We start from the raw sequence: 12,590 nt of genomic DNA, 5'->3' as shown, positions 1-12,590 counted from the left end.
GACCTGTCGACCCCCAAAGGGTTAAGTCCGGTTACTGCAATCTCAGTTAAAACTCCATTTTTCAGGAACATAACCCCCGTGTTGAAGTAAGTTTATTCAGGTTTACATAAATACAGTTACATAGATTATCATACATCATACATAGCAGCATATGTGTAGAGAACCTAGGATAATCCAACGGAGTCAGACAAAGTGACTTATTTCCATTGGGGTTCTTGTGATAATTATTATTTATACTTAAAAATTAAAAACAGGTAAGTGTCTTAACTTTGTAAAAGTATGTAGTTGTAATAAAAGGAGATATACTAGGGAAGAGGTAAAATTAGTTGTTTTCATACAAGAAATCACTCTCCTCCCATTCTGCAGCCTTATTCTGCATCCTACTATACTTATATGTACGTATTTGAACGTAATGGTCATCCATCTTTATGTGTTTTCCGTTAACCATACACATTTCCCTAAAAATTTATTAATTTTTAAAATGTTTCACTCTCTAGAAAGGCGTAGAATTAGGGGGGATATGACTGAGGTGTATAAATGGAAAACAGGAATTAACAAAGGGGATATAAATAGTGTGCTAAAAATATCTAACAGACAGGATTCGCAGCAATGGTTTTAAATTGGAAAAATTCAGATTCAGGAAGGATGTAGCAAAGCACTGGTTTGGCAATAGAGTTGTGGATGAGTGGAACAAACTCCCGAGTACCGTCATAGAAGCTAAGACCTTTTGTAGTTTTAAAAATAGGTTGGATAAATACATGAGTGAGTGTGGGTAGGTGTGAGTTGGACCTGACTAGCTTGTGCTACTAGGTCGGATGCCGTGCTCCTCCCTTAAGTGACGTGTCTGACCTCACTAGGTCAAGGCATTGGCTTAAGCCAGTGTGAGAATTGGACCTGCCTTGCATAGGCCAGTAGGCCTGTTGCAGTGTTCCTTCTTTCTTATGTTCTTATATCTTCTTACCTAGGGGACTGTGACTGATATGTTCATATGTTTCCAAATCCATTATGTAATTTTTCTAATCTGTTGTTGTACTTCATTTGTCAAAAATTACTACAGGAGGGCCCCGCTTATACACCAGATTAGGTTCCGAGCTACTGCTGGAAAGCGAAAATCACTGTAAAGTGAAATACAGTGGTACCCCGAATTTCGTACAGCTCCCAACTTGAACAGTTATGTAAGTGTATTATTGTAAGTGTATTATTGTAAGCGTATTTTTGGGGGTCTGAAATGGACTAATCTAATTTACATTATTCCTTATGGGAACAAATTCGTTCGGTAACAGCACCCGAACAGCCTTCTAGGACGAATTATGGTGAAAACTCAGGGTACCACTGTATAGCCTCTTTTCACTTTCAAATGCATATAAAAGCCTGATAACATGTTTACACTCTTATATATTCAGTGAGCAATAGAGATAGGCCTTAAAAATGCATATACAGTACACACATTATTTACCTCAAAATATTTTCATCCTTAGCTTATAGTGAGTGGTGACTATACATGTACTTATTGTAGGAAGTCTGAATAAATGAAGAATGGGTATACAGTGGACCCCCGCCTTACAAACGCATTGCATTATGTTAAATCCGCCATACGAAGCATTTGAACGCAAAAATTTTGCCTCGCCTCACGATAAAAAACTCGCCTTACGTGATTCGTCCGGGACGCATTCCACGTGTGGCCTCAGCACCAGTGTTTACAAGCCAGCCAGTACGGTCACATCTATGCATACATTGGGTACATTTCACATTATCCCAGTGTTTTTAGTGCTTGTAACTGCAAAATAAGTCACCATGGACCCCAAGAAAGCTTCTAGTGCCATCCCTGTGGTAAAAAAGGCGAGAATTGGTATGGAATTGAAAAAAGAGATTAAGGAAATGTGTGCAAAGTGGGTTGAACTGCAAACCTTTATGGATGAAAAGCACCCTGACACAGCTACTGCAAGCCGTGTTGGCAACCTGTACAATGACAATGTTATGGCCCATTTAAGAAAAGTCTTAAAGGAACAGGAGGTACAGAGCGCTATGGACAGATCTGTTGTGCGACAGAGGTCCAGTGACTCTCAAGCTGGTCCTACTGGCATTAAAAGAAGAAGGGAAGTAACCCCGGAAAAGGACTTGCTACCTCAAGTCCTAATGGAAGGGGATTCCCCTTCTAAACAATAACTTCCACACTCTCCCCTCCTCCCATCCCATCAATCATCACCAGATCTTCAATAAAGGTAAGTGTCATGTATTCTATTCTTAGTAAAGTAGTAATTGTGCATGTCTTCTTCAGTTTGTGTGTATTAAAATTAACCCTTTCAGGGTCCGTCCCGTAGATCTACGGCTTTACGTTCAGGGTCCAAACCGTAGATCTACGTCATGAGCTCAGCTCACTCTGATAAACTGTGAGTGGTAAATTTGGGCCTAGATATGAGAGAATACATCTATGTGGTATGTGTGCACCACATAAAACAAATCCTGCATCACACTGTGTATAATGAGAGAAAAAAAACTGAGACCGTGATTTTCGATTAAAACAGCGACTTTGCAGTGTTTTTTCGTATGTTTTTTATAGTTGTATTTGTGATTTCTTGGTCTCATTTGATAGAATGGAAGACATATCACAGAAATAGAGATAATTTTGATTGGTGTTTGCACTGGAAATGGCTTGAAACTGAGCTCAAAGTGGCGGAAATGTTAAATTTTTGCCGATGTTCAAGAGTAAACAAACGACCTCACACATCTTATACACGCCAGCTGGTGGGTCTAATATACATTCACAAATGTGGTGATGATATTTATACAATTATTACAATAATGCATAACAGTAAATCTTCTATTTTTTGGTGTGAATAAAAATTCATTATGTGAATAAAAATTCAAAATGGAATTTATTTGTAAAGCCTCAAAACATAACTAATGAACAGAGGAAATGTTAGTTTAGTGCCAGGAATACCTACATTGTTTATTCTGGACCCTATTTTGAAATTGGAATATTTTGAACTTTGTGTTAAATTGGCCAAATTACCAATTTCCGGTCACTTTATTTTGTAGTTGAAATGGTTGACTTGGCGATTTATTGTGCTCAATCGATAGAATAGAAGTAATACTAGTGAAATAGCTAAGAATTTGGTCGACTGGAATAATGTAATTGGCCTAAAATGGGAGTCAAAGTCGGCAAAATCGCCGATTCGTAAATATCGCTGACATCAAAATTCACGAGAGCATAATTTCGTCAATTTTCCATCAATTTTCGTACTTTTTGTTTTATTACCTTCACAAAAAGATTCTCTACCATTTCATAAGAAAAAATAACAATTTTTTTTTTTTTAAATTCTTGGACAGTGGGGCACCACTTCAAATTTTGGCCTTGGACCCTGAAAGGGTTAATATTTCATGTGGTAAAAAAATTTGTTTTTTTCATACTTTGGGGTGTCAGGAACAGATTAATTTGATTTCCATTATTTCTTATGGGGAAAATTAATTCGGCTAACGATAATTTTGGCTTACGATGAGCTCTCAGGAATGGATTAATATCGTAAGGCGGGGGTCCACTGTAATTGAAAACTGCTGCATTAGTAAAATGTTGTGAAGTGAGGCCCTCCTGTATCTGTCCTATTTGTGTGACAAGAGCATATTCGAGGATACAGGGTCTTGTATCACTTCCAAGCCTGTAACCATTTGTTTACAACTTGGGTAAAGCACGAGATAATTAGTACCACAATTCAGTACTTACAAATATATTTTTTTGTATTTAGCAATATTGTTTTATATTCCTATTGTTGATATTACTGTTATCATTTCTTAGTTTTGGAGTGTGCTTAGTTTTCTGGATATATTTTGTGATAATTTTGGGTAATTTGATAGTCCCATTAATAGCAACCTAATTTAACTGTGTTAAATATATTTTCCATGATTTTTTTTTTACACGCTGGCCATCTCCCATCGAGGCACTGCGACTTGAAAAAGAAGAAACATTTTCGTCATCACTCACTCCATCACTGTCTTACCAGAAGCATGCCGATACTACAGTTCAAAAACTGTAACGAATCTCCACTCGTCCTTGGGAGTGCAGGCACTGTACTTCCCACAGTACAGTAGTCCCTTGAGATATGATGGACTTGAGTCCCAATGAAAAATTTGAGATACAATGTGTGTACAATGGTTGGTGCATATGGGTGGGCCTCAGCCAACCAGCAGTGTAGTAGCTTGCCTCTTTGGCAGTGTCTGAGCCAACAGGAGTACTGTATTAATAAGAATGTGTGGGGGAGGCAATGAGAGTGAATGTCACTATGGTAGCATCTCAGCAAATAGCAGAATTTATAGTATAGTTTCAGAGTTTCCTCTTTAGTTGGAAGCTACCATATGTATTGTCCACACCAACTCTGGATTATTTACCCATCATAGCTCCATTTGTGATTTAATTATTCCACCTTCTGTGTTACCAAGTCATCATGACCCTTATAGTGTAAAGTAGAGAGGCAATTTCTCTGAAGATCAAGTAAGAAACTGAGAGAAAACATGATGGAAATAGAATCTGTGCACCGGTAAGCAAGTATGGCTTTCCACAACTGACATTCTCTACTACTGTTAAGCAAAGAGAAATTCTAAAGAATATTAAAATGGTTGATGAATCTAAGCTAGTGAAAAAAGGAACAGAAATTATCATAGAAATGGTACAATAAGGTAGAGTAAAAGTTGCAATTCAGAGGTCTTGGAATAAATCATCGTAAAACCACGTAGTACTTTGTGGTTTGAATTACGACAGTTTTGAGATATGATACATCTTCTAGAAAAACATCATAACTCAAAAGATCGTCATATATATTATCATCATTTCATCATCATAAATGAAAATGCCCATAGTTATGCAATGGAATATTGAGAGATGCATCTGAGTCAGTGTAATCTGCAAACTTTTATCACATTATAAAAAAGTATATTTATACTGTATATATGTTCATTAAAAATTTAAAGTCTTCTTGATTATACATGTATAGGAAACTTGATGGAAGAAAACCTATTCTTTACATTCAGGACATTTGTAAGATGATTTCAACATAAATTACCATAAATCAAAGCAATACTGAACTAATTTCTGGTTCTGCTAAATCGAAGTCTTATGTTCCCACACCTAAACTCATTTACCTAAAGCTGAAGTATACATGTACTGAATATTCACACTGAATATGTTTATGCTTCTCATTGTTACCATTCATTTACACTGAAAAATCTTTGAGTAATATTAGAGTTATTAGGGATACCTTATAAAATTTATTTTTATATATGTATCTATAATAACTATGTGCATTTCTTGTTAATCAGGAAGAAGCACCAAACCCATAAGGGTCATATAACATGTGGGGAATGAAAGGAATTCAAGCTTGATCTAAGGAAAGGAAAGGTAAGTGTAGTTCCTTAGATCAAGAGAACTTCACCAGCATCAAATACCATCCCTGAAGAGTAATGTACAGTGGACCCCCGCATAACGATCACCTCCAAATGCGACCAATTATGTAAGTGTATTTATGTAAGTGCGTTTGTACGTGTATGTTTGGGGGTCTGAAATGGACTAATCTACTTCACAATATTCCTTATGGGAACAAATTCGGTCAGTACTGGCACCTGAACATACTTCTGGAGTGAAAAAATATCGTTAACCGGGGGTCCACTGTATTTGCAATATTATCATTTTCAATTCTAATTGCTAATCATCAAATGTATAAACTATATACTGTTGTACCTCCATATATATAAAACTTCTAAATATGGTAACAACCTAACTTTTACTTTAACGAGTTATCATAGATTAAATTTACATAATATACTACAAGGTATATATGTGTACTCACAATTAAGTGTCCTTAAAAATTAATGAATTATACTGTACTTCTCTTTGTAAAATCATTCTTGGCTGAAGAAAATAAAATTTTTGTTTAGGCAGTCAATACCTTTCAACATAATTTTACAATGGATTATTAATCCTGAAAGTTAATAACCTAAGACAACCATTTATAGTCTATGTTATAGTGTATGTTAGCTATAAAAACTATCCTCACTGAAAATCAGGGGTGCAATGAGTACACTAAGGAAAAACTTAAGTATGAAAGGGATTACCAACAGATAACTGGTTGTCTTCAAGAAAGAACCGGATAAGTTTCTCAAGTCAGTTCCTGATAAGCTGTGGTGCTTATTTTGGACTGCATGCAGTTAGCATCAGGCTATCCACCAGTAGGCCTGGTCTGAGACCAGACTGCAAGGGCATTGAACCTTGGAACATTCTCCAGGTAACAATAATAATATCTTAATTTCTACAAGTACGTATATGTACAAGGCATACAGGCTTAGCTGACATCAATGACATTCTACCATATAGAAATCCCCTTATGCAGAGCATTTCATGCATATTAGATCAATTTTTGCCCCAGGATACAACCCACACCACTCAATTAAAACACCCAGGTATCCATTTTACTAATGGGTGAACATGGACAACAAGTGTATGGAAACATGCCCAGTGTTTCCACAATTGCTGAGAATCAAACCACGGACCCTCACTGTGTGAGGCGAGAGCTTTGCCAACCAGGTAGCATCATTTAGTGTTCCCAAACAGACACCCATCCAAATATTAATCCAGCTCAATGTTGCTTAACTTCACTGATTCGATGAAAAGCAGTGTTCCCATTATTATTATTATGGGATGTGCTAAACCCATCGATGTCATACACTTTTATTTTAATAAAGGGGAAGTGATAAACCCATAAGGGTCATACAGTACTTGGATAATGGAAGGTAATCCAGTATATAATCACTACCTAAAGTGGTCTGCATGATGAGGGTCTTTTTAAAATGTACAAAATAAATTTTAATAATTTTTTTAACAATATCTGGAGGGTTTCAGGGGTCAATGCCCCTGCAGCCCAGTCCTTATGGTGGATCAGGGCCTGATTAACCAGGCTGTTACTGTTGGCCGCACGCAACCCAATGCACAAACAACAGCCCGGCTGGTCAGGTACTGACTTTAGGTGTCTGTCCAGTGCCTTCTTGAAGACAGCCAAGGGTCTATTGGTAATCCCCCGTATGTATGCTGGGAGGCAGTTGAACAGTCTTGGGCCCCTGACACTTATTGTGTTGTCTCTTATCGTATTAGTGGCCCTCTTGCTTTTCATTGGGGAAATGTTGCATCGTTTGCTGAGTCTTTTGCTTTCATAGGGAGTAATTTTCTTGTGCAAGTTTAGTACTAATCCCTCTAGGATTTTCCAAGTGTATATAATCATGTATCTCTCCCGCCTGTGTTCTAGAGGGTACAGGTTGAGGAACTTCAAGCGTTTCCAGTAACTGAGGTGTTTTATCGCAGTTGTGTGTGCTGTGAATGTTCTCTGTACATTTTCTAGGTCAGCAATTTCATCTGCCTTGAAAGGTACTGTTTGTGTGCAGCAATATTCCAGCTCAGATAGAACAAGTGACTTGAAGAGTGTCATCATGGGCTTGGCATCCCTAGTTTTGAAGGTTTTCATTATCCATCCTGTCATTTTTCTTGCAGATCCGACTGATACGATGTTGTGGTCTTTGAAAGTGATATCCTCTGACATTACTACTCCCAGGTCTTTTACATTAGTTTCTCGCTCTACTGTGGTTGGAATTTGTTTTATACTCTGATATAGTTTTAATTTTCTCACGTTTTCCATATCGGAGTACGTAGTTGAAATTTCTCATCGTTGAACTTCATATTGTTTTCTGCGGCCCATTTTAAGATCTGGTTGATGTCTACCTGGAGTCTTGCAGTGTCTTCAATGGAGGATACTGTCATGTAAATTCAAGTGTCATCTGCAAAGGAAGACATGATGCTGTGGCTTACATCCCTGTCTATGTCAGATATGAGGACCAGTATGGGAGAAAGTACTGTGCCTTGTGGAACAGCTTTTCACAGTAGCCACCTTAATCATGTGAAATTTGTATTTATTACATGGGAGTGCTAAACATGTAGGAGTCATACAGCACCTTGAGGAATGAGAATCAATAAGATTAAATCTGATTTAGCACCAATTCTGTGGATCAAGAGCTCTTCACCAACTTCATCACCTAACTAATAGTGTGTTCATCCAAGGTAGTGGATGGTAATTCTAGGTCACTGGATGAATTATTACAATTATAACTAAGCACTAAACCCACAAGGATCACTGGATGAAGTGCCCGTACAAGGACCCCAATGGAATTAAGTAACTGAATTTTTGGGGGGTTATCAGAGGTAATTTACACATATGTTGCTATGTATGGTAAATATATCTGTGCACCTGTACCTAAATCCGTAGGAGCCATACAGAATTTGAGGAATAGGAGGCAATTATATTTGTTTCTAGAAAGTGGATACATAGTCCCAGTTCCCTGGATCAAGAGCCTCTGTCCTGAGTCCCAACAAGTGTTAACACTAATGATGTCAACAAGGTCTTGGACTTTCTCATGTCACCTTTATTAAAGCCCACAGGCTAATAACAAGCCAATTATGATAACCTACCAGTAACCTGTGAGCTTATGATGGTGTGGTTCAACACTCCATGCACTCGCCGACTCTTTATTGCAGTCAATACATAAAATAAGAGAAGGAATTGTACGTTTTTCAGTGTCCCACCACCAGATTATTGACATACTGGCGACGTCGGCTGCTTGAGGCACCCGCGCACCTTCCTCACCTCACCCGCCACATTTAACTACCACATACAGACCCCTGTCTTCTAATAACAAGCCCCTCAAGGAAGATTCCTTGATGTTGGTGAGGGGCTCTTGATTTAGGAAATTGGATCTGCTCTTCAATTCCCCGAATTAAGCCTGAATGCCTTCCACATCCCCCCCCCCCAGGCGCTGTATAATCCTCCGGGTTTAGCGCTTCCCCCTTGATTATAATAATAATAATTCTAATAACAAAGGTAATGAACTCACAGGTTACAAAGGTAATGAATCCTGTAAGTAACTATACTTACAGGATTCATTGCCTTTGTAACTTGTGAGTTCATTACCTTTGTGCCTAGTTCAGCTATCAAAACTTTGGGGGCCCAGTCACTGGACCCATTATGTACCTCTGTAATATGTAAATACCTTTGTAACTTGTCATGATTGTGACCAGATCTACCTGGACTTCATTACCTTTGTAACTTGCTCAGCTATCAAAACTTTGGGGCCCAGTCCCTGGACCCACTATGTACCTCTTTTCTTTTGACTACTTCCCACAGGATGGGTATGGGGTGCATACCTGGAGTTTACCTGGAGAGAGAGTTCCAGGGGTCAATGCCCTCACGGCCCGGTCTGTCACCAGGCCTCATGATGGATCAGGGCCTGATCAACCAGGCTATTGCTGCTGGCTGCACGCAATCCAGTGTACGAGCCACAGCCCGGCTGGTCAGGTACCGACTTTAGGTGCTTGTCCGCGCATAATAAACATATTAAACTAAACTTCTAATAACATGTTAATTTTTCCACTATAATCTACCTTGTCCATAATTACTATCGCATTTACTTTGTTTCGTAAGGTGAAATCCAGGATCTTTCCTTAATTCATGGTATAACTTAACAGATCTTTGCAGAGGATAATTGTGTTGCAAAGGTCTGAACCTTGCTTTGACCTCTGCAACACAATTGTCCTCAAATCTTTGCAGAGGACAACTGTGTTACAGAGGTCTGAGCTTTGTTCTGACCTGCAACACAATTGTCCTCAAATATTTGTTAAGTTATACCATGAATTAAGGAAAGATTCTAGACTTCACCTTACGAAACAGATAAAGCAAATGCGATAGTAATTATGGACGAGATAGATTTTAGTGGAATTATTATTATCATGGGGAAGCGTTAAACCCGTAAACCATACCCCCGGCCGGGATTGAACCCGCGGTCATAGAGTCTCAAAACTCCAGCCCGTCGCGTTAGCCCGTCACGTTAAACCCGTATGATTATGCAGCGCCTGTAAGGGGGTGGAATGGAAGGTATTCAGGCTTAATTCAGGGAACTGGAGCACAGATGCAATTCCCTAGATCAAGAGCCCCTCACCAGCATCAAGGAACCTCCCTTGAGGGGATTATAGTGGAAAAATGAACATGTTATTAGAAGACAGGGTAACTTACGTGCCCATTAACTCTTTCTGAGTAAGTTTATTCAGGTACAGGTGCACATAAATACACGTAGTTACATAAATTGCCATACATAGCAGCATATGTGTAGGTTACCCAGGATAACCCCAAAAAAATGCCAGACAAAGTGGCTTATTTCCTTTGTGGTCCTTATTATTTCCCTCATAGGAGATTCCGTGACTAATAATGTTGGTAGAATTACCGACAATATGTTAGGTAAAAGGACACAAATACAACTCCATGAGCTTTGTCAAGCCGTTACAGCTTGACAAAGCTCCTGGAGAGCGAAACGTTGCCGCAGTAAAATATCACATAAGATGCACTTGTGTCCTTTTACCTAACAGGTTCCTTGATGCTGGTGGGGGCTCTTTATCTAGGGAATTGGATTTGTGCTCTAGTTCCCTCAGTTAAGCCTGAATTGCTTCCGCCCCCCTGTCCCAACAGGTGCTGTATAATACCTATGGGTTTAGCGCTCACCATTTTAATAATAATAATTCCCCTATTATTACTTTCGTAGGGGAAAGTGTGAAACCCACTCACACACTGAGGTCCGGAGTTCGAATCTCCGGTACGGCTGGAAACATTAGGGACGTATTTCCATAAAGACACCTGCTGTCCCTGATCACCCATTAATAAAATGGGTACCCGGGTGTTAGTCGACTGGTGTTGGTCGCATCCTGCGACAAAACTGACTTAATTTGCCCGAAATACTTTGCATAACAAGTGGCTTTCTGTATAGCAGAATGTCATTGATGTCAGGTAGGACTGTGACAGGGTTTCACCCCAGGTATGGTGCTAATGCTAAAATTGTGAAAATGATGTATCTTGCTTATATTAGATCATTGGTTGATTATGCGGCGCCACTACTTGCTCTTGTTTGACTGGAAGCTTGAAGGGCTGGAATAACTGCAGAACGAGGCAATGAAGATCTTTTTAGGATGCCCTCGTACTGCCAAAATTTTAAATAAGCAAAAAGAACTTGATATTTCAAGCATCAGAAATCGTGTTACTGAAAGAAATATCCTAATTGGGGTTAATATGCTCAGGCAAGCCCATTCAAACCCCTGCACAGAAGCCCTCCAAACTTTCCTCAGCACTGGTGAACATCCCTCCAGATGGATCGAAAATAACAAAAAAGGCACAAAACCATGACCGGAACGATACACAAATAACCCGCACATAGAAGAGAGGAACTTGCGACGACGTTTCGGTCCGACTTGGACCATTTACAGTCACACGTCGTCTTCTATGTTTGGGTTATTTGTGTATGGATCGAAAAAACCTGAACCGACCTCCGCATGAATCAGATGCATGATTTATGTCAAGTAAGGCAACAGCGGCACTTCTCCGCTCCATGGGATATTACCCCATTCCAAACTGCCATTCCTCCATTTCCCCACAAACTACTTCTTAAATCACAACCAAAGCTTCGCCTTGAAGCCAAACATGATGCCTTAAGCTGTACTGATAACTTAGTCACACAGCACACTCTCTCACAAATTATTTACGTTGATGGTTCTGTTCACCAGTCCACTGGTGCAGCTGGTAGTGCTGCTGTTGTCGTACAGAGTGATGGTTCTCTTTAAGAAATTGGAGCACTCATCAATAACTGGGCCTCTACCCTTCAAACAGGACCGTTTGCCATACTCCTTGCACTGAAATGCATCCATTTATCTAAGATTGACATTTTAATTGTAAGTGATTATCTGTCATCCATAAATGCTCTCAACTCATTAAGTATAAATTATGGCATACTTGTGTCAGAAGCCAGACGTAGGTATGGTAAGAGTGTGGACAGTGGAGTCAGAGTGCACATGCTGTGGATTCCATCTCACATTGGTCTTCAGATGCATGATAGAACTGATAAAATGGCTAAGCTGTATGCTTTCCAAGACGGAGTAGATTACAATCTTGACTTGTCAGTTAGCAGTTTGAGAACAATAATACGAAAAGAACTTCAACTGAATTTTATTGACTTAAGACTCAGGGAAATTGACACAAGTCAGTCCATCTATCATCATTCTATCATGCAGGAGGAGCCACATGTCTATGGTGCTGTATATCGCAGAGTCACTTGTTTGCACAGAACTGCTTAATGCCTCAAATGATGTAGTGGAAGTTTTAGCAGTAAAGATCGAGAACCAAAACCTAGTCATTGTGGTAGTCTACAAGCCTTCGGATGCAACGTCTCAGCAATTCCAGGAACAGCTATTAAAAATTGACCACTGTCTGGAAAATCTGCCAGCTCCTGCCCCCAACAACTTGCTCCTGGGGGATTTCAACTTAAGGCACCTAAAATGGAGGGATATAGCAAATAATGTTGTTGCAGTGATAACACCAGGAGGCAGCTCTGACGAAAACTCACACGCACACGAGCTTTTAAATCTCTGCACAAAATTCAACTTAAACCAGCAAATAATAGAGCCTACTAGACTGGAGAATACACTAGACCTCATCTTCACTAACAATGATGATCTAATACGAAAT

At 39.3% G+C, this 12,590-nt stretch overlaps 1 long non-coding RNA gene across 2 annotated transcripts in view; it reads right to left on the bottom strand.

Moving 5' to 3' along the window:
• The window catches only part of LOC138855212 (uncharacterized), a 140,700-nt gene extending 132,021 nt beyond the window's left edge, over positions 1-8,679 (bottom strand). For both annotated transcript variants that reach the window (XR_011394402.1, XR_011394403.1), the window contains exon 1: positions 8,501-8,679. This is a non-coding gene — a long non-coding RNA (uncharacterized lncRNA). The remainder of the gene's footprint in view (positions 1-8,500) is intronic.
• Positions 8,680-12,590: the final 3,911 nt, after the last annotated feature.

This window comes from Cherax quadricarinatus, chromosome 85 (assembly GCF_038502225.1).
Source record: "Cherax quadricarinatus isolate ZL_2023a chromosome 85, ASM3850222v1, whole genome shotgun sequence".
NCBI lineage: Eukaryota > Metazoa > Arthropoda > Malacostraca > Decapoda > Parastacidae > Cherax > Cherax quadricarinatus.
Note: the sequence above shows the minus strand (reverse complement) of the source record. Positions and strands in the feature narration are given on the sequence as shown.